Source organism: Mytilus galloprovincialis, chromosome 4, assembly GCF_965363235.1.
Source record: "Mytilus galloprovincialis chromosome 4, xbMytGall1.hap1.1, whole genome shotgun sequence".
NCBI lineage: Eukaryota > Metazoa > Mollusca > Bivalvia > Mytilida > Mytilidae > Mytilus > Mytilus galloprovincialis.
Genome location: NC_134841.1, coordinates 47,012,849 through 47,036,798, shown reverse-complemented (window position 1 = coordinate 47,036,798; position 23,950 = coordinate 47,012,849). Strand labels below are relative to the sequence as shown.

The 23,950-nt window shown below is 35.9% G+C and overlaps 1 long non-coding RNA gene across 1 annotated transcript in view; it reads left to right on the top strand.

Annotated features, from left to right (window-relative positions):
- Positions 1-2,348: 2,348 nt before the first annotated feature.
- LOC143070639 (uncharacterized) overlaps positions 2,349-23,950 on the top strand; it is a 72,827-nt gene continuing 51,225 nt past the window's right edge. The window contains exon 1 of the long non-coding RNA XR_012976613.1: positions 2,349-2,554. This is a non-coding gene — a long non-coding RNA (uncharacterized LOC143070639). The remainder of the gene's footprint in view (positions 2,555-23,950) is intronic.

Genomic DNA, 23,950 nt, shown 5'->3' with positions numbered 1-23,950 from the left:
CAAGAGAGTGCTAATAAAAAGTAAAATAACAACAACAAAAAAACGACTCCGAGGAATTTAAATAAAGAGCTGCGCTATAAGCGCATGATACATGTATACGCCCGTTGCCCTTTTAGCTTGTCTTTATGCTTTAAATGAATTTTCCTTGGTCCAGTTTCCGACATTTTTTTCAAGAAGAAAAATTCCACAACTGTACAACATCAAATCAGAAATTATGTAAAACAAAAGGGTACTTAGTTCAATAAATATAAACAAGTCACCATAGTTTCATCACAAACTGCTAAAAGCATTTTTGATTTATAATTCGAAAAACTGGAAAAATGAAAAAGACTGCATAACACAAAAAATGTAAACTCTGAAATATATACAAATCAAAAGGGATCTTACATCAATAGTTATAAACAATTAACCAAAGTCTCATAAAATTTTTTGAAAGTGTTTATGAGTGATAGTTCGAAAACTGGAAAATCCCCCTTTTTTTAAGCATAAAAATTCATAACACGAAAACGTAAAATTTGAAATTTATAAAAATCAAAAGGAAGCATACATCAATAGATATAAACAATTCACCAAAGTTTCATTAAAGTTGAATGAAGCATTTTTGAGTTATTGTCCGAAAACTGGTAAATCCTTTTTTTTTTTAAGGATAACGCTTCATTATAACATGGAAACGAAAAATCTGAAATTTATAAAAATCGAAAGGGAGCTTACGTCAATAGAATACTGATATAAACAATTAAATAAAGTTTCATAAAAGTTGTTGGAAATAGATATAGGAAGATGTGGTGTGAGTGCCAATGATACAACTCTCCATCCAAATAACAATTTAAAAAGGTAAACCATTATAGGTCAATGTACGGCCTTCAACATGGAGCCTTCGCTCACACCGAACAACAAGCTATAAAGGGCCCCAAAATTACTAGTGTAAAGCCATTCAAACAGGAAAACCAACGGTCTAATCTATATAAAAAAACGAGAAACGAGAAACACGTCTAAATTACATAAACAAACGACAATTACTGTATATCAGATTCCTGACTTAGGAAGCCTTTTTTAGTAATTGTCCGAAGTGTGGACGACGAACGGACGGACGACGGTATACCATAATATGTCCCGTATTCGACGGACGTATGAAAACGGAAAGTCGATAATCAAACGGCAAAATCAAACAAATGAATAAAAACTGTTACATTCCGAATTGGTACAGGCATTTTCTTATGTAGGTAATGGTGGATTGGACCTGGTTTTATGGCTAGCCAAATCTCTCACTTGTATGACAGTCACAGAAAATTCCCCAAAACGGCATAGTAACGAAAAATATTCCGAACGTTACTAATTCATTTCGATTTTTTATATATTGAGAAAGACTAAAAACTGACAATTTTATTGTGAGCCATTGCATAGAGACACATGTCACCATCCTTTTTTTTTAGATAAATTGCTTCAAATTTACTGAGAGGTATTGAAAAAATATCTAACGGATCTGAATGGTATTTGTTTTCATTTCCCCTGTCTGGTTTCGTAAATTTCCTATTAATTTTACTGATTTAGTTTTATTTCAAACTAACAGGGTGCACATTCAACAAAATTTGATTGAGTGAACAATGATTTTCAAGTACAATTTTAATTGCTTGATTTCAGGCATGTTCAGGACGATACAATACAATTTGAAATTGTTGTGTTTAAAAGTCTTTGAAGACAAATTTCTAATGCAGCCGTAAAAAAGGTTACTAATAAAAACATTCCGTCACCCGTTACGTCAGTTGTAAATGTGAAAGATAAAATAATACATGTTTTTTAATTTTCTGTACAGTCCAATAATATTCCAAAAATGGTTACGCTTAGAACATATAAGGAAAGTTGTGCGCCAAAATAACCAAGTTCAAGGACAATTCTTTGTTAATTCCATTTCCTGTGTCTGCCTTTCAACTATGTATTTTCGATAAATTATATCCTGTATTATTTTCCAAAAGAAATTATTTTTCTATTTTACAAGCAGCATTTTCGACAACCATTTTAAAATGAATTGGTTTCTTAACGAAATTGCACTATAGTGTTACAAAATTTCCCCGCATTTTCACACATTAACCTGCATTCGTTTCTATAGTTTTATAGATTTATACTAACTTAAATCATCGGGAAACGGCGTGCATCAGAGTTACAAATTCAATGCAAACAGAAAAATTAACTGCCATGGCAGTGAACAAGTAATAGAGGTTCTTGAAGCAGAAGAAACACCACTGCTCACTTGTGAAAGGACAAGACGGGGACGAGCCATAAACAAGACAGTTAATAGATTTATTTTAAAATTAGCATCCTATTCACTAGTTTCTTCTTGTTTTCAGGGCGAGAGACAAGATAAAGAGATTGGAGAAAGGAGAAGAGGGACGGGAGAAAGGAGATGAGGGGTTGGAGAAAGGAGAAAGGTACCCGCCTGTCCGCCCCGTCATATATAAAATTCAAATGCATTGTGTTTTAGAAAATTCGAAACTTTACTAGATTTTGCAGTCCACTTTTTTTCGCTACTGCAGACGATGATAAAATTAACAAACAGGTGAGTATCAGATATTAATGATTTTCTTTGTTAATTGAAATTTTAACAAATGTGATCTTTTTTCGTTACTATTTGCACACGTGTGTCCCAATGCAGACTAGTTCTCGTTCTTTTTCTCGTATCAATCTGTAACTTCCTTATGACGAAGTAAAGCCCATTTTTCCAAGCACAAGCTAGTGCTACTATGTTAAAGAAAGTTGCACACAGCGTGTTCCTGGGAAAATGAGCCGTTGCTTTATACATGTATTTCTGCCTTATGTTTGTAGGTAATTTTCCGTAATCCTTCCAAGCACAAGCTAGTGCTAATGTGTATCGATTATTAGCACATAACAAGTACCTGGAAACATTTTGGACATGGGTGGTACCTTTTGAGTTCTTCTGTATTTCTGTGGTGAAGTTATTTCCGACTCCTCTCCAAGCACAGGCTAGTGCTAATGCTTCTTTATCATTTGCGCATAACAAGTAATTGGGAAGATATCGGATTGATCTGTAAATCTGTCGACTTTGTCTTCTTCGTCTTCGTCTTGCTTTTCTTTTCCATTATCTCTTGATGTTGTGATGTTAAACCTTTGATCTCTCTCCAAGCACAGGCTAGTGCTAATGTTGTATTTTCATAAACACATAACAAGTACCTGGAAAGATCTCAATGTAATTTTCTCGGCTTCTCTGATGTTATCAAATTTTCATCTGTTTTTTTCTTCTTCCTGTGAGATGCAAATTGCCAATCTCCTCTCCAAGGACAGACTAGTGCTAATGTACATTTATCATTAGCACTTAGTAAGTACCCGGGAAGATCTCAGCTTTATTTTCGACTTTCTTCTTCTGATGAAATGTTCGTTCTGACAATCTTACATCAAGTCTTTGTATTTAAGGGCTAAGATGTCAACAATTGATAAGTGTCATATCGCATCTCTTCGTTGAGCTTCTGATGTTTTAGAACATATGAGATAGTCGTTGAATATTGATTAGTGTCATAATTGATCAGGTCGATGTTTGTATCCCAAGCTAAGTTTTGACGATTTTGAAAGGGAGATAATCACGATAATTTTCAGATATTAATGAATTTATTTACGATTTTCTTTGTAAATTGAAATTTTAACAAATGTGATATTTTTCGTTACTATTTGCACACGTGTGTCCCAATGCAGACTAGTTCTCGTTCATTTTCTTGTATCAATCTGTAACTTCCTTATGACGAAGTAAAGCCCATTTTTCCAAGCACAAGCTAGTGCTACTATGTTAAAGAAAGTTGCACACAGCGTGTTCCTGGGAAAATGAGCCGTTGCTTTATACATGTATTTCTGCCTTATGTTTGTAGGTAATTTTCCGTAATCCTTCCAAGCACAAGCTAGTGCTAATGTGTATCGATTATTAGCACATAACAAGTACCTGGAAACATTTTGGACATGGGTGGTACCTTTTGAGTTCTTCTGTATTTCTGTGGTGAAGTTATTTCCGACTCCTCTACAAGCACAAGCTAGTGCTAATGCTTGTTTATCATTTGCACATAACAAGTACTTGGGAAGATATCGGATTGATCTGTAAATCTGTCGACTTTGTCTTCTTCGTCTTCGTCTTGCTTTTCTTTTCCATTATCTCTTGATGTTGTGATGTTAAACCTTTGATCTCTCTCCAAGCACAGGCTAGTGCTAATGTTGTATTTTCATAAGCACATAACAAGTACCTGGAAAGATCTCAATGTAATTTTCTCGGCTTCTCTGATGTTATCAAATTTTCATCTGTTTTTTCTTCTTCCTGTGAGATGCAAATGGCCAATCCCCTCTCCAAGCACAGACTAGTGCTAATGTACATTTATCATTAGCACTTAGTAAGTACCCGGGAAGATCTCAGCTTTATTTTCGACTTTCTTCTTCTGATGAAATGTTCGTTCTGACAATCTTACATCAAGTCTTTGTATTTAAGGGCTAAGATGTCAACAATTGATAAGTGTCATATCGCATCTCTTCGTTGAGCTTCTGATGTTTTAGAACATATGAGATAGTCGTTGAATATTGATTAGTGTCATAATTGATCAGGTCGATGTTTGTATCCCAAGCTAAGTTTTGACGATTTTGAAAGGGAGATAATCACGATAATTTTCAGATATTAATGAATTTATTTACGATTTTCTTTGTAAATTGAAATTTTAACAAATGTGATATTTTTCGTTACTATTTGCACACGTGTGTCCCAATGCAGACTAGTTCTCGTTCATTTTCTTGTATCAATCTGTAACTTCCTTATGACGAAGTAAAGCCCATTTTTCCAAGCACAAGCTAGTGCTACTATGTTAAAGAAAGTTGCACACAGCGTGTTCCTGGGAAAATGAGCCGTTGCTTTATACATGTATTTCTGCCTTATGTTTGTAGGTAATTTTCCGTAATCCTTCCAAGCACAAGCTAGTGCTAATGTGTATCGATTATTAGCACATAACAAGTACCTGGAAACATTTTGGACATGGGTGGTACCTTTTGAGTTCTTCTGTATTTCTGTGGTGAAGTTATTTCCGACTCCTCTACAAGCACAAGCTAGTGCTAATGCTTGTTTATCATTTGCACATAACAAGTACTTGGGAAGATATCGGATTGATCTGTAAATCTGTCGACTTTGTCTTCTTCGTCTTCGTCTTGCTTTTCTTTTCCATTATCTCTTGATGTTGTGATGTTAAACCTTTGATCTCTCTCCAAGCACAGGCTAGTGCTAATGTTGTATTTTCATAAGCACATAACAAGTACCTGGAAAGATCTCAATGTAATTTTCTCGGCTTCTCTGATGTTATCAAATTTTCATCTGTTTTTTCTTCTTCCTGTGAGATGCAAATGGCCAATCCCCTCTCCAAGCACAGACTAGTGCTAATGTACATTTATCATTAGCACTTAGTAAGTACCCGGGAAGATCTCAGCTTTATTTTCGACTTTCTTCTTCTGATGAAATGTTCGTTCTGACAATCTTACATCAAGTCTTTGTATTTAAGGGCTAAGATGTCAACAATTGATAAGTGTCATATCGCATCTCTTCGTTGAGCTTCTGATGTTTTCGAACATATGAGATAGTCGTTGAATATTGATTAGTGTCATAATTGATCAGGTCGATGTTTGTATCCCAAGCTAAGTTTTGACGATTTTAAAAGGGAGATAATCACGATAATTTTCAGATATTAATGAATTTATTTACGATTTTCTTTGTAAATTGAAATTTTAACAAATGTGATATTTTTCGTTATTATTTGCACACGTGTGTCCCAATGCAGACTAGTTCTCGTTCATTTTTTTGTATCAATCTGTAACTTCCTTATGACGAAGTAAAGCCCATTTTTCCAAGCACAAGCTAGTGCTACTATGTTAAAGAAAGTTGCACACAGCGTGTTCCTGGGAAAATGAGCCGTTGCTTTATACATGTATTTCTGCCTTATGTTTGTAGGTAATTTTCCGTAATCCTTCCAAGCACAAGCTAGTGCTAATGTGTATCGATTATTAGCACATAACAAGTACCTGGAAACATTTTGGACATGGGTGGTACCTTTTGAGTTCTTCTGTATTTCTGTGGTGAAGTTATTTCCGACTCCTCTCCAAGCACAGGCTAGTGCTAATGCTTGTTTATCATTTGCGCATAACAAGTACTTGGGAAGATATCGGATTGATCTGTCAATCTGTCGACTTTGTCTTCTTCGTCTTCGTCTTGCTTTTCTTTTCCATTATCTCTTGATGTTGTGATGTTAAACCTTTGATCTCTCTCCAAGCACAGGCTAGTGCTAATGTTGTATTTTCATAAGCACATAACAAGTACCTGGAAAGATCTCAATGTAATTTTCTCGGCTTCTCTGATGTTATCAAATTTTCATCTGTTTTTTTCTTCTTCCTGTGAGATGCAAATTGCCAATCTCCTCTCCAAGCACAGACTAGTGCTAATGTACATTTATCATTAGCACTTAGTAAGTAGCCGGGAAGATCTCAGCTTTATTTTCGACTTTCTTCTTCTGATGAAATGTTCGTTCTGACAATCTTACATCAAGTCTTTGTATTTAAGGGCTAAGATGTCAACAATTGATAAGTGTCATATCGCATCTCTTCGTTGAGCTTCTGATGTTTTAGAACATATGAGATAGTCGTTGAATATTGATTAGTGTCATAATTGATCAGGTCGATGTTTGTATCCCAAGCTAAGTTTTGACGATTTTGAAAGGGAGATAATCACGATAATTTTCAGATATTAATGAATTTATTTACGATTTTCTTTGTAAATTGAAATTTTAACAAATGTGATATTTTTTCGTTACTATTTGCACACGTGTGTCCCAATGCAGACTAGTTCTCGTTCATTTTTTTGTATCAATCTGTAACTTCCTTATGACGAAGTAAAGCCCATTTTTCCAAGCACAAGCTAGTGCTACTATGTTAAAGAAAGTTGCACACAGCGTGTTCCTGGGAAAATGAGCCGTTGCTTTATACATGTATTTCTGCCTTATGTTTGTAGGTAATTTTCCGTAATCCTTCCAAGCACAAGCTAGTGCTAATGTGTATCGATTATTAGCACATAACAAGTACCTGGAAACATTTTGGACATGGGTGGTACCTTTTAAATCTTCTGTATTTCTGTGGTGAAGTTATTTCCGACTCCTCTCCTAGCACAGGCTAGTGCTAATGCTTGTTTATCATTTGCGCATAACAAGTAATTGGGAAGATATCGGATTGATCTGTCAATCTGTCGACTTTGTCTTCTTCGTCTTCGTCTTGCTTTTCTTTTCCATTATCTCTTGATGTTGTGATGTTAAACCTTTGATCTCTCTCCAAGCACAGGCTAGTGCTAATGTTGTATTTTCATAAGCACATAACAAGTACCTGGAAAGATCTCAATGTAATTTTCTCGGCTTCTCTGATGTTATCAAATTTTCATCTGTTTTTTTCTTCTTCCTGTAAGATGCAAATTGCCAATCCCCTCTCCAAGCACAGACTAGTGCTAATGTACATTTATCATTAGCACTTAGTAAGTACCCGGGAAGATCTCAGCTTTATTTTCGACTTTCTTCTTCTGATGAAATGTTCGTTCTGACAATCTTACATCAAGTCTTTGTATTTAAGGGCTAAGATGTCAACAATTGATAAGTGTCATATCGCATCTCTTCGTTGAGCTTCTGATGTTTTAGAACATATGAGATAGTCGTTGAATATTGATTAGTGTCATAATTTATCAGGTCGATGTTTGTATCCCAAGCTAAGTTTTGACGATTTTGAAAGGGAGATAATCACGATAATTTTCAGATATTAATGAATTTATTTACGATTTTCTTTGTAAATTGAAATTTTAACAAATGTGATATTTTTTCGTTACTATTTGCACACGTGTGTCCCAATGCAGACTAGTTCTCGTTCATTTTTTTGTATCAATCTGTAACTTCCTTATGACGAAGTAAAGCCCATTTTTCCAAGCACAAGCTAGTGCTACTATGTTAAAGAAAGTTGCACACAGCGTGTTCCTGGGAAAATGAGCCGTTGCTTTATACATGTATTTCTGCCTTATGTTTGTAGGTAATTTTCCGTAATCCTTCCAAGCACAAGCTAGTGCTAATGTGTATCGATTATTAGCACATAACAAGTACCTGGAAACATTTTGGACATGGGTGGTACCTTTTAAATCTTCTGTATTTCTGTGGTGAAGTTATTTCCGACTCCTCTCCTAGCACAGGCTAGTGCTAATGCTTGTTTATCATTTGCGCATAACAAGTAATTGGGAAGATATCGGATTGATCTGTCAATCTGTCGACTTTGTCTTCTTCGTCTTCGTCTTGCTTTTCTTTTCCATTATCTCTTGATGTTGTGATGTTAAACCTTTGATCTCTCTCCAAGCACAGGCTAGTGCTAATGTTGTATTTTCATAAGCACATAACAAGTACCTGGAAAGATCTCAATGTAATTTTCTCGGCTTCTCTGATGTTATCAAATTTTCATCTGTTTTTTTCTTCTTCCTGTAAGATGCAAATTGCCAATCCCCTCTCCAAGCACAGACTAGTGCTAATGTACATTTATCATTAGCACTTAGTAAGTACCCGGGAAGATCTCAGCTTTATTTTCGACTTTCTTCTTCTGATGAAATGTTCGTTCTGACAATCTTACATCAAGTCTTTGTATTTAAGGGCTAAGATGTCAACAATTGATAAGTGTCATATCGCATCTCTTCGTTGAGCTTCTGATGTTTTAGAACATATGAGATAGTCGTTGAATATTGATTAGTGTCATAATTTATCAGGTCGATGTTTGTATCCCAAGCTAAGTTTTGACGATTTTGAAAGGGAGATAATCACGATAATTTTCAGATATTAATGAATTTATTTACGATTTTCTTTGTAAATTGAAATTTTAACAAATGTGATATTTTTTCGTTACTATTTGCACACGTGTGTCCCAATGCAGACTAGTTCTCGTTCATTTTCTTGTATCAATCTGTAACTTCCTTATGACGAAGTAAAGCCCATTTTTTCGAGCACAAGCTAGTGCTACTATGTTAAAGAAAGTTGCACACAGCGTGTTCCTGGGAAAATGAGCCGTTGCTTTATACATGTATTTCTGCCTTATGTTTGTAGGTAATTTTCCGTAATCCTTCCAAGCACAAGCTAGTGCTAATGTGTATCGATTATTAGCACATAACAAGTACCTGGAAACATTTTGGACATGGGTGGTACCTTTTGAGTTCTTCTGTATTTCTGTGGTGAAGTTATTTCCGACTCCTCTCCAAGCACAGGCTAGTGCTAATGCTTGTTTATCATTTGCGCATAACAAGTACTTGGGAAGATATCGGATTGATCTGTAAATCTGTCGACTTTGTCTTCTTCGTCTTCGTCTTGCTTTTCTTTTCCATTATCTCTTGATGTTGTGATGTTAAACCTTTGATCTCTCTCCAAGCACAGGCTAGTGCTAATGTTGTATTTTCATAAGCACATAACAAGTACCTGGAAAGATCTCAATGTAATTTTCTCGGCTTCTCTGATGTTATCAAATTTTCATCTGTTTTTTCTTCTTCCTGTAAGATGCAAATTGCCAATCCCCTCTCCAAGCACAGACTAGTGCTAATGTACATTTATCATTAGCACTTAGTAAGTACCCGGGAAGATCTCAGCTTTATTTTCGACTTTCTTCTTCTGATGAAATGTTCGTTCTGACAATCTTACATCAAGTCTTTGTATTTAAGGGCTAAGATGTCAACAATTGATAAGTGTCATATCGCATCTCTTCGTTGAGCTTCTGATGTTTTAGAACATATGAGATAGTCGTTGAATATTGATTAGTGTCATAATTCATCAGGTCGATGCTTGTATCCCAAGCTAAGTTTGGACGATTTTGAAAGGGAGATAATCACGATAATTTTCAGATATAAGTACCGATTATCAGGTTGTCTGCATGTTGATATCGTAAAATATCAGCTGCGAGACATAATATGAAGCTTTTTGTCGAGTAAGCGCAGCGAACGAGATCAAAAAGCCTTCATATTATGTCGAGCAGCTGATATTTTACAATATTAATATGCCGATAACCTGATAAACGATTTATCGGACTGTATTTGCGTCTTTTGGAAGTATTGTCTTAGTTTCACCAGCAACCGGAAGTTGACTTGATAAGTTCGGGTCAAACTTATCAACGTCGGTTCAAACATTATGACGTCACTGATAAGTCCGGGTCAAAGTTATTAAGGCCAGGTCAACGTATTTGACGTCACAAAGCCGTGATATGGAGTTTTATTAAGAGTTGAGCAGATTGATATAGACAGTTGGACGACCGATAAATGCATTTATTTACGATTTTCTTTGTAAATTGAAATTTTAACAAATGTGATATTTTTTAGTTACTATTTGCACACGTGTGTCCCAATGCAGACTAGTTCTCGTTCATTTTCTTGTATCAATCTGGAACTTCCTTATGACGAAGTAAAGCCCATTTTTCCAAGCACAAGCTAGTGATACTATGTTAAAGAAAGTTGCACACAGCGTGTTCCCAGGAAAATGAGCTGTTGCTTTATACATGTATTTCTGCCTTATGTTTGTAGGTAATTTTCCGTAATCCTTCCAAGCACAAGCTAGTGCTAATGTGTATCGATTATTAGCACATAACAAGTTCCTGGAAACATTTTGGACATGGGTGGTACCTTTTGAGTTCTTCTGTATTTCTGTGCTGAAGTTATTTCCGACTCCTCTCCAAGCACAGGCTAGTGCTAATGCTTGTTTATCATTTGCGCATAACAAGTACTTGGGAAGATATCAGATTGATCTGTAAATTTGTCGACTTTGTCTTCTTCGTCTTCATCTTGCTTTTCTTTTCCATTATCTCTTGATGTTGTGATGTTAAACCTTTGATCTCTCTCCAAGCACAGGCTAGTGCTAATGCTGTATTTTCATAAGCACATAACAAGTACCTGGAAAGATCTCAATGTAATTTTCTCGGCTTCTCTGATGTTATCAAATTTTCATCTGTTTTTTCTTCTTCCTGTAAGATGCAAATTGCCAATCCCCTCCCCAAGCACAGACTAGTGCTAATGTACATTTATCATTAGCACTTAGTAAGTACCCGGGAAGATCTCAGCTTTATTTTCGACTTTCTTCTTCTGATGAAATGTTCGTTCTGACAATCTTACATCAAGTCTTTGTATTTAAGGGCTAAGATGTCAACAATTGACAAGTGTCATATCGCATCTCTTCGTTGAGCTTCTGATGTTTTAGAACATATGAGATAGTCGTTGAATATTGATTAGTGTCATAATTGATCAGGTCGATGTTTGTATCCCAAGCTAAGTTTTGACGATTTTGAAAGGGAGATAATCACGATAATTTTCAGATATTAATGAATTTATTTACGATTTTCTTTGTAAATTGAAATTTCAACAAATGTGATATTTTTTCGTTACTATTTGCACACGTGTGTCCCAATGCAGACTAGTTCTCTTCATTTTCTTGTATCAATCTGTAACTTCCTTATGACGAAGTAAAGCCCATTTTTCCAAGCACAAGCTAGTGCTACTATGTTAAAGAAAGTTGCACACAGCGTGTTCCTGGGAAAATGAGCCGTTGCTTTATACATGTATTTCTGCCTTATGTTTGTAGGTAATTTTCCGTAATCCTTCCAAGCACAAGCTAGTGCTAATGTGTATCGATTATTAGCACATAACAAGTACCTGGAAACATTTTGGACATGGGTGGTACCTTTTGAGTTCTTCTGTATTTCTGTGGTGAAGTTATTTCCGACTCCTCTCCAAGCACAGGCTAGTGCTAATGCTTGTTTATCATTTGCGCATAACAAGTACTTGGGAAGATATCGGATTGATCTGTCAATCTGTCGACTTTGTCTTCTTCGTCTTCGTCTTGCTTTTCTTTTCCATTATCTCTTGATGTTGTGATGTTAAACCTTTGATCTCTCTCCAAGCACAGGCTAGTGCTAATGTTGTATTTTCATAAGCACATAACAAGTACCTGGAAAGATCTCAATGTAATTTTCTCGGCTTCTCTGATGTTATCAAATTTTCATCTGTTTTTTTCTTCTTCCTGTGAGATGCAAATTGCCAATCTCCTCTCCAAGCACAGACTAGTGCTAATGTACATTTATCATTAGCACTTAGTAAGTAGCCGGGAAGATCTCAGCTTTATTTTCGAGTTTCTTCTTCTGATGAAATGTTCGTTCTGACAATCTTACATCAAGTCTTTGTATTTAAGGGCTAAGATGTCAACAATTGATAAGTGTCATATCGCATCTCTTCGTTGAGCTTCTGATGTTTTAGAACATATGAGATAGTCGTTGAATATTGATTAGTGTCATAATTGATCAGGTCGATGTTTGTATCCCAAGCTAAGTTTTCACGATAATTTTCAGATATTAATGAATTTATTTACGATTTTCTTTGTAAATTGAAATTTCAACAAATGTGATATTTTTTCGTTACTATTTGCACACGTGTGTCCCAATGCAGACTAGTTCTCTTCATTTTCTTGTATCAATCTGTAACTTCCTTATGACGAAGTAAAGCCCATTTTTCCAAGCACAAGCTAGTGCTACTATGTTAAAGAAAGTTGCACACAGCGTGTTCCTGGGAAAATGAGCCGTTGCTTTATACATGTATTTCTGCCTTATGTTTGTAGGTAATTTTCCGTAATCCTTCCAAGAACAAGCTAGTGCTAATGTGTATCGATTATTAGCACATAACAAGTACCTGGAAACATTTTGGACATGGGTGGTACCTTTTGAGTTCTTCTGTATTTCTGTGGTGAAGTTATTTCCGACTCCTCTCCAAGCACAGGCTAGTGCTAATGCTTGTTTATCATTTGCGCATAACAAGTACTTGGGAAGATATCGGATTGATCTGTAAATCTGTCGACTTTGTCTTCTTCGTCTTCGTCTTGCTTTTCTTTTCCATTATCTCTTGATGTTGTGATGTTAAACCTTTGATCTCTCTCCAAGCACAGGCTAGTGCTAATGTTGTATTTTCATAAGCACATAACAAGTACCTGGAAAGATCTCAATGTAATTTTCTCGGCTTCTCTGATGTAATCAAATTTTCATCTGTTTTTTCTTCTTCCTGTAAGATGCAAATTGCCAATCCCCTCTCCAAGCACAGACTAGTGCTAATGTATATTTATCATTAGCACTTAGTAAGTACCCGGGTAGATCTCAGCTTTATTTTCGACTTTCTTCTTCTGATGAAATGTTCGTTCTGACAATCTTACATCAAGTCTTTGTATTTAAGGGCTAAGATGTCAACAATTGATAAGTGTCATATCGCATCTCTTCGTTGAGCTTCTGATGTTTTAGAACATATGAGATAGTCGTTGAATATTGATTAGTGTCATAATTTATCAGGTCGATGTTTGTATCCCAAGCTAAGTTTTGACGATTTTGAAAGGGAGATAATCACGATAATTTTCAGATATTAATGAATTTATTTACGATTTTCTTTGTAAATTGAAATTTTAACAAATGTGATATTTTTTCGTTACTATTTGCACACGTGTGTCCCAATGCAGACTAGTTCTCGTTCATTTTCTTGTATCAATCTGTAACTTCCTTATGACGAAGTAAAGCCCATTTTTTCGAGCACAAGCTAGTGCTACTATGTTAAAGAAAGTTGCACACAGCGTGTTCCTGGGAAAATGAGCCGTTGCTTTATACATGTATTTCTGCCTTATGTTTGTAGGTAATTTTCCGTAATCCTTCCAAGCACAAGCTAGTGCTAATGTGTATCGATTATTAGCACATAACAAGTACCTGGAAACATTTTGGACATGGGTGGTACCTTTTGAGTTCTTCTGTATTTCTGTGGTGAAGTTATTTCCGACTCCTCTCCAAGCACAGGCTAGTGCTAATGCTTGTTTATCATTTGCGCATAACAAGTACTTGGGAAGATATCGGATTGATCTGTCAATCTGTCGACTTTGTCTTCTTCGTCTTCGTCTTGCTTTTCTTTTCCATTATCTCTTGATGTTGTGATGTTAAACCTTTGATCTCTCTCCAAGCACAGGCTAGTGCTAATGTTGTATTTTCATAAGCACATAACAAGTACCTGGAAAGATCTCAATGTAATTTTCTCGGCTTCTCTGATGTTATCAAATTTTCATCTGTTTTTTTCTTCTTCCTGTAAGATGCAAATTGCCAATCCCCTCTCCAAGCACAGACTAGTGCTAATGTACATTTATCATTAGCACTTAGTAAGTACCCGAGAAGATCTCAGTTTTATTTTCGACTTTCTTCTAATGATGAAATGTTCGTTCTGACAATCTTACATCAAGTCTTTGTATTTAAGGGCTAAGATGTCAACAATTGATAAGTGTCATATCGCATCTCTTCGTTGAGCTTCTGATGTTTTAGAAAATATGAGATAGTCGTTGAATATTGATTAGTGTCATAATTGATCAGGTCGATGTTTGTATCCCAAGCTAAGTTTTGACGATTTTGAAAGGGAGATAATCACGATAATTTTCAGATATTAATGAATTTATTTACGATTTTCTTTGTAAATTGAAATTTTAACAAATGTGATATTTTTTCGTTACTATTTGCACACGTGTGTCCCAATGCAAACTAGTTCTCGTTCATTTTCTTGTATCAATCTGTAACTTCCTTATGACGAAGTAAAGCCCATTTTTTCGAGCACAAGCTAGTGCTACTATGTTAAAGAAAGTTGCACACAGCGTGTTCCTGGGAAAATGAGCCGTTGCTTTATACATGTATTTCTGCCTTATGTTTGTAGGTAATTTTCCGTAATCCTTCCAAGCACAAGCTAGTGCTAATGTGTATCGATTATTAGCACATAACAAGTACCTGGAAACATTTTGGACATGGGTGGTACCTTTTGAGTTCTTCTGTATTTCTGTGGTGAAGTTATTTCCGACTCCTCTCCAAGCACAGGCTAGTGCTAATGCTTGTTTATCATTTGCGCATAACAAGTACTTGGGAAGATATCGGATTGATCTGTCAATCTGTCGACTTTGTCTTCTTCGTCTTCGTCTTGCTTTTCTTTTCCATTATCTCTTGATGTTGTGATGTTAAACCTTTGATCTCTCTCCAAGCACAGGCTAGTGCTAATGTTGTATTTTCATAAGCACATAACAAGTACCTGGAAAGATCTCAATGTAATTTTCTCGGCTTCTCTGATGTTATCAAATTTTCATCTGTTTTTTTCTTCTTCCTGTAAGATGCAAATTGCCAATCCCCTCTCCAAGCACAGACTAGTGCTAATGTACATTTATCATTAGCACTTAGTAAGTACCCGGGAAGATCTCAGCTTTATTTTCGACTTTCTTCTTCTGATGAAATGTTCGTTCTGACAATCTTACATCAAGTCTTTGTATTTAAGGGCTAAGATGTCAACAATTGATAAGTGTCATATCGCATCTCTTCGTTGAGCTTCTGATGTTTTAGAACATATGAGATAGTCGTTGAATATTGATTAGTGTCATAATTTATCAGGTGGATGTTTGTATCCCAAGCTAAGTTTTGACGATTTTGAAAGGGAGATAATCACGATAATTTTCAGATATTAATGAATTTATTTACGATTTTCTTTGTAAATTGAAATTTTAACAAATGTGATATTTTTTCGTTACTATTTGCACACGTGTGTCCCAATGCAGACTAGTTCTCGTTCATTTTCTTGTATCAATCTGTAACTTCCTTATGACGAAGTAAAGCCCATTTTTTCGAGCACAAGCTAGTGCTACTATGTTAAAGAAAGTTGCACACAGCGTGTTCCTGGGAAAATGAGCCGTTGCTTTATACATGTATTTCTGCCTTATGTTTGTAGGTAATTTTCCGTAATCCTTCCAAGCACAAGCTAGTGCTAATGTGTATCGATTATTAGCACATAACAAGTACCTGGAAACATTTTGGACATGGGTGGTACCTTTTGAGTTCTTCTGTATTTCTGTGGTGAAGTTATTTCCGACTCCTCTCCTAGCACAGGCTAGTGCTAATGCTTGTTTATCATTTGCGCATAACAAGTACTTGCCATGGGAAGATATCGGATTGATCTGTAAATCTGTCGACTTTGTCTTCTTCGTCTTCGTCTTGCTTTTCTTTTCCATTATCTCTTGATGTTGTGATGTTAAACCTTTGATCTCTCTCCAAGCACAGGCTAGTGCTAATGTTGTATTTTCATAAGCACATAACAAGTACCTGGAAAGATCTCAATGTAATTTTCTCGGCTTCTCTGATGTTATCAAATTTTCATCTGTTTTTTCTTCTTCCTGTAAGATGCAAATTGCCAATCTCCTCTCCAAGCACAGACTAGTGCTAATGTACATTTATCATTAGCACTTAGTAAGTACCCGGGAAGATCTCAGCTTTATTTTCGACTTTCTTCTTCTGATGAAATGTTCGTTCTGACAATCTTACATCAAGTCTTTGTATTTAAGGGCTAAGATGTCAACAATTGATAAGTGTCATATCGCATCTCTTCGTTGAGCTTCTGATGTTTTAGAACATATGAGATAGTCGTTGAATATTGATTAGTGTCATAATTGATCAGGTCGATGTTTGTATCCCAAGCTAAGTTTTGACGATTTTGAAAGGGAGATAATCACGATAATTTTCAGATATTAATGAATTTATTTACGATTTTCTTTGTAAATTGAAATTTTAACAAATGTGATATTTTTTCGTTACTATTTGCACACGTGTGTCCCAATGCAGACTAGTTCTCGTTCATTTTTTTGTATCAATCTGTAACTTCCTTATGACGAAGTAAAGCCCATTTTCCCAAGCATAAGCTAGTGCTACTATGTTAAAGAAAGTTGCACACAGCGTGTTCCTGGGAAAATGAGCCGTTACTTTATACATGTATTTCTGCCTTATGTTTGTAGGTAATTTTCCGTAATCCTTCCAAGCACAAGCTAGTGCTAATGTGTATCGATTATTAGCACATAACAAGTACCTGGAAACATTTTGGACATGGGTGGTACCTTTTGAGTTCTTCTGTATTTCTGTGGTGAAGTTATTTCCGACTCCTCTCCAAGCACAGGCTAGTGCTAATGCTTGTTTATCATTTGCGCATAACAAGTACTTGCCATGGGAAGATATCGGATTGATCTGTAAATCTGTCGACTTTGTCTTCTTCGTCCTCGTCTTGCTTTTCTTTTCCATTATCTCTTGATGTTGTGATGTTAAACCTTTGATCTCTCTCCAAGCACAGGCTAGTGCTAATGTTGTATTTTCATAAGCACATAACAAGTACCTGGAAAGATCTCAATGTAATTTTCTCGGCTTCTCTGATGTTATCAAATTTTCATCTGTTTTTTCTTCTTCCTGTAAGATGCAAATTGCCAATCTCCTCTCCAAGCACAGACTAGTGCTAATGTACATTTATCATTAGCACTTAGTAAGTAGCCGGGAAGATCTCAGCTTTATTTTCGACTTTCTTCTTCTGATGAAATGTTCGTTCTGACAATCTTACATCAAGTCTTTGTATTTAAGGGCTAAGATGTCAACAATTGATAAGTGTCATATCGCATCTCTTCGTTGAGCTTCTGATGTTTTAGAACATATGAGATAGTCGTTGAATATTGATTAGTGTCATAATTGATCAGGTCGATGTTTGTATCCCAAGCTAAGTTTTGACGATTTTGAAAGGGAGATAATCACGATAATTTTCAGATATTAATGAATTTATTTACGATTTTCTTTGTAAATTGAAATTTTAACAAATGTGATATTTTTTCGTTACTATTTGCACACGTGTGTCCCAATGCAGACTAGTTCTCGTTCATTTTTTTGTATCAATCTGTAACTTCCTTATGACGAAGTAAAGCCCATTTTCCCAAGCATAAGCTAGTGCTACTATGTTAAAGAAAGTTGCACACAGCGTGTTCCTGGGAAAATGAGCCGTTACTTTATACATGTATTTCTGCCTTATGTTTGTAGGTAATTTTCCGTAATCCTTCCAAGCACAAGCTAATGCTAATGTGTATCGATTATTAGCACATAACAAGTACCTGGAAACATTTTCGACATGGGTGGTACCTTTTGAGTTCTTCTGTATTTCTGTGGTGAAGTTATTTCCGACTCCTCTCCAAGCACAGGCTAGTGCTAATGCTTGTTTATCATTTGCGCATAACAAGTACTTTGGAAGATATCGGATTGATCTGTAAATCTGTCGACTTTGTCTTCTTCGTCTTCGTCTTGCTTTTCTTTTCCATTATCTCTTGATGTTGTGATGTTAAACCTTTGATCTCTCTCCAAGCACAGGCTAGTGCTAATGTTGTATTTTCATAAGCACATAACAAGTACCTGGAAAGATCTCAATGTAATTTTCTCGGCTTCTCTGATGTTATCAAATTTTCATCTGCTTTTTCTTCTTCCTGTAAGATGTAAATTGCCAATCCCCTCTCCAAGCACAGACTAGTGCTAATGTACATTTATCATTAGCACTTAGTAAGTACCCGGGAAGATCTCAGCTTTATTTTTGACTTTCTTCTTCTGATGAAATGTTCGTTCTGACAATCTTACATCAAGTCTTTGTATTTAAGGGCTAAGATGTCAACAATTGATAAGTGTCATATCGCATCTCTTCGTTGAGCTTCTGATGTTTTAGAACATATGAGATAGTCGTTGAATATTGATTAGTGTCATAATTGATCAGGTCGATGTTTGTATCCCAAGCTAAGTTTTGACGATTTTGAAAGGGAGATAATCACGATAATTTTCAGATATTAATGAATTTATTTACGATTTTCTTTGTAAATTGAAATTTCAACAAATGTGATATTTTTTCGTTACTATTTGCACACGTGTGTCCCAATTCTCTTCATTTTCTTGTATCAATCTGTAACTTCCTTATGACGAAGTAAAGCCCATTTTTCCAAGCACAAGCTAGTGCTACTATGTTAAAGAAAGTTGCACACAGCGTGTTCCTGGGAAAATGAGCCGTTGCTTTATACATGTATTTCTGCCTTATGTTTGTTGGTAATTTTTCGTTATCCTTCCAAGCACAAGCTAGTGCTAATGTGTATCGATTATTAGCACATAACAAGTACCTGGAAACATTTTGGACATGGGTGGTACCTTTTGAGTTCTTCTGTATTTCTGTGGTGAAGTTATTTCCGACTCCTCTCCAAGCACAGGCTAGTGCTAATGCTTGTTTATCATTTGCGCATAACAAGTACTTGGGAAGATATCGGATTGATCTGTCAATCTGTCGACTTTGTCTTCTTCGTCTTCGTCTTGCTTTTCTTTTCCATTATCTCTTGATGTTGTGATGTTAAACCTTTGATCTCTCTCCAAGCACAGGCTAGTGCTAATGTTGTATTTTCATAAGCACATAACAAGTACCTGGAAAGATCTCAATGTAATTTTCTCGGCTTCTCTGATGTTATCAAATTTTCATCTGCTTTTTCTTCTTCCTGTAAGATGTAAATTGCCAATCCCCTCTCCAAGCACAGACTAGTGCTAATGTACATTTATCATTAGCACTTAGTAAGTACCCGGGAAGATCTCAGCTTTATTTTTGACTTTCTTCTTCTGATGAAATGTTCGTTCTGACAATCTTACATCAAGTCTTTGTATTTAAGGGCTAAGATGTCAACAATTGATAAGTGTCATATCGCATCTCTTCGTTGAGCTTCTGATGTTTTAGAACATATGAGATAGTCGTTGAATATTGATTAGTGTCATAATTGATCAGGTCGATGTTTGTATCCCAAGCTAAGTTTTGACGATTTTGAAAGGGAGATAATCACGATAATTTTCAGATATTAATGAATTTATTTACGATTTTCTTTGTAAATTGAAATTTCAACAAATGTGATATTTTTTCGTTACTATTTGCACACGTGTGTCCCAATTCTCTTCATTTTCTTGTATCAATCTGTAACTTCCTTATGACGAAGTAAAGCCCATTTTTCCAAGCACAAGCTAGTGCTACTATGTTAAAGAAAGTTGCACACAGCGTGTTCCTGGGAAAATGAGCCGTTGCTTTATACATGTATTTCTGCCTTATGTTTGTTGGTAATTTTTCGTTATCCTTCCAAGCACAAGCTAGTGCTAATGTGTATCGATTATTAGCACATAACAAGTACCTGGAAACATTTTGGACATGGGTGGTACCTTTTGAGTTCTTCTGTATTTCTGTGGTGAAGTTATTTCCGACTCCTCTCCAAGCACAGGCTAGTGCTAATGCTTGTTTATCATTTGCGCATAACAAGTACTTGGGAAGATATCGGATTGATCTGTCAATCTGTCGACTTTGTCTTCTTCGTCTTCGTCTTGCTTTTCTTTTCCATTATCTCTTGATGTTGTGATGTTAAACCTTTGATCTCTCTCCAAGCACAGGCTAGTGCTAATGTTGTATTTTCATAAGCACATAACAAGTACCTGGAAAGATCTCAATGTAATTTTCTCGGCTTCTCTGATGTTATCAAATTTTCATCTGCTTTTTCTTCTTCCTGTAAGATGCAAATTGCCAATCCCCTCTCCAAGCACAGACTAGTGCTAATGTACATTTATCATTAGCACTTAGTAAGTACCCGGGAAGATCTCAGCTTTATTTTCGACTTTCTTCTTCTGATGAAATGTTCGTTCTGACAATCTTACATCAAGTCTTTGTATTTAAGGGCTAAGATGTCAACAATTGATAAGTGTCATATCGCATCTCTTCGTTGAGCTTCTGATGTTTTAGAACATATGAGATAGTCGTTGAATATTGATTAGTGTCATAATTCATCAGGTCGATGCTTGTATCCCAAGCTAAGTTTGGACGATTTTGAAAGGGAGATAATCACGATAATTTTCAGATATAAGTACCGATTATCAGGTTGTCTGCATGTTGATATCGTAAAATATCAGCTGCGAGACATAATATGAAGCTTTTTGTCGAGTAAGCGCAGCGAACGAGATCAAAAAGCCTTCATATTATGTCGAGCAGCTGATATTTTACAATATTAATATGCCGATAACCTGATAAACGATTTATCGGACTGTATTTGCGTCTTTTGGAAGTATTGTCTTAGTTTCACCAGCAACCGGAAGTTGACTTGATAAGTTCGGGTCAAACTTATCAACGTCGGTTCAAACATTATGACGTCACTGATAAGTCCGGGTCAAAGTTATTAAGGCCAGGTCAACGTATTTGACGTCACAAAGCCGTGATATGGAGTTTTATTAAGAGTTGAGCAGATTGATATAGACAGTTGGACGACCGATAAATGCATTTATTTACGATTTTCTTTGTAAATTGAAATTTTAACAAATGTGATATTTTTTAGTTACTATTTGCACACGTGTGTCCCAATGCAGACTAGTTCTCGTTCATTTTCTTGTATCAATCTGGAACTTCCTTATGACGAAGTAAAGCCCATTTTTCCAAGCACAAGCTAGTGATACTATGTTAAAGAAAGTTGCACACAGCGTGTTCCCAGGAAAATGAGCTGTTGCTTTATACATGTGTTTCTGCCTTATGTTTGTAGGTAATTTTCCGTAATCCTTCCAAGCACAAGCTAGTGCTAATGTGTATCGATTATTAGCACATAACAAGTTCCTGGAAACATTTTGGACATGGGTGGTACCTTTTGAGTTCTTCTGTATTTCTGTGCTGAAGTTATTTCCGACTCCTCTCCAAGCACAGGCTAGTGCTAATGCTTGTTTATCATTTGCGCATAACAAGTACTTGGGAAGATATCAGATTGATCTGTAAATTTGTCGACTTTGTCTTCTTCGTCTTCATCTTGCTTTTCTTTTCCATTATCTCTTGATGTTGTGATGTTAAACCTTTGATCTCTCTCCAAGCACAGGCTAGTGCTAATGCTGTATTTTCATAAGCACATAACAAGTACCTGGAAAGATCTCAATGTAATTTTCTCGGCTTCTCTGATGTTATCAAATTTTCATCTGTTTTTTCTTCTTCCTGTAAGATGCAAATTGCCAATCCCCTCCCCAAGCACAGACTAGTGCTAATGTACATTTATCATTAGCACTTAGTAAGTACCCGGGAAGATCTCAGCTTTATTTTCGACTTTCTTCTTCTGATGAAATGTTCGTTCTGACAATCTTACATCAAGTCTTTGTATTTAAGGGCTAAGATGTCAACAATTGATAAGTGTCATATCGCATCTCTTCGTTGAGCTTCTGATGTTTTAGAACATATGAGATAGTCGTTGAATATTGATTAGTGTCATAATTGATCAGGTCGATGTTTGTATCCCAAGCTAAGTTTTGACGATTTTGAAAGGGAGATAATCACGATAATTTTCAGATATTAATGAATTTATTTACGATTTTCTTTGTAAATTGAAATTTCAACAAATGTGATATTTTTTCGTTACTATTTGCACACGTGTGTCCCAATGCAGACTAGTTCTCTTCATTTTCTTGTATCAATCTGTAACTTCCTTATGACGAAGTAAAGCCCATTTTTCCAAGCACAAGCTAGTGCTACTATGTTAAAGAAAGTTGCACACAGCGTGTTCCTGGGAAAATGAGCCGTTGCTTTATACATGTATTTCTGCCTTATGTTTGTAGGTAATTTTCCGTAATCCTTCCAAGCACAAGCTAGTGCTAATGTGTATCGATTATTAGCACATAACAAGTACCTGGAAACATTTTCGACATGGGTGGTACCTTTTGAGTTCTTCTGTATTTCTGTGGTGAAGTTATTTCCGACTCCTCTCCAAGCACAGGCTAGTGCTAATGCTTGTTTATCATTTGCGCATAACAAGTACTTGGGAAGATATCGGATTGATCTGTCAATCTGTCGACTTTGTCTTCTTCGTCTTCGTCTTGCTTTTCTTTTCCATTATCTCTTGATGTTGTGATGTTAAACCTTTGATCTCTCTCCAAGCACAGGCTAGTGCTAATGTTGTATTTTCATAAGCACATAACAAGTACCTGGAAAGATCTCAATGTAATTTTCTCGGCTTCTCTGATGTTATCAAATTTTCATCTGTTTTTTCTTCTTCCTGTAAGATGCAAATTGCCAATCCCCTCTCCAAGCACAGACTAGTGCTAATGTACATTTATCATTAGCACTTAGTAAGTACCCGGGAAGATCTCAGCTTTATTTTCGACTTTCTTCTTCTGATGAAATGTTCGTTCTGACAATCTTACATCAAGTCTTTGTATTTAAGGGCTAAGATGTCAACAATTGATAAGTGTCATATCGCATCTCTTCGTTGAGCTTCTGATGTTTTAGAACATATGAGATAGTCGTTGAATATTGATTAGTGTCATAATTCATCAGGTCGATGCTTGTATCCCAAGCTAAGTTTGGACGATTTTGAAAGGGAGATAATCACGATAATTTTCAGATATAAGTACCGATTATCAGGTTGTCTGCATGTTGATATCGTAAAATATCAGCTGCGAGACATAATATGAAGCTTTTTGTCGAGTAAGCGCAGCGAACGAGATCAAAAAGCCTTCATATTATGTCGAGCAGCTGATATTTTACAATATTAATATGCCGATAACCTGATAAACGATTTATCGGACTGTATTTGCGTCTTTTGGAAGTATTGTCTTAGTTTCACCAGCAACCGGAAGTTGACTTGATAAGTTCGGGTCAAACTTATCAACGTCGGTTCAAACATTATGACGTCACTGATATGTCCGGGTCAAAGTTATTAAGGCCAGGTCAACGTATTTGACGTCACAAAGCCGTGATATGGAGTTTTATTAAGAGTTGAGCAGATTGATATAGACAGTTGGACGACCGATAAATATAGATTATTACATGGCATTTTTCATATCATACCCTTTATCGGCCCTAGGTCATGATATCAGCCCAAGAGCCGTAGGCTCGAGGGATGATATCATGACCGAGGGCCGATAAAGGGTATGATATGAAAAATGACATGTAATTATCTTTTTATCATATACTTCAACAGAAGAAATACAGACAAACACCATTAAAATTTTGTTTTTCTTTGATAATTTATAATTA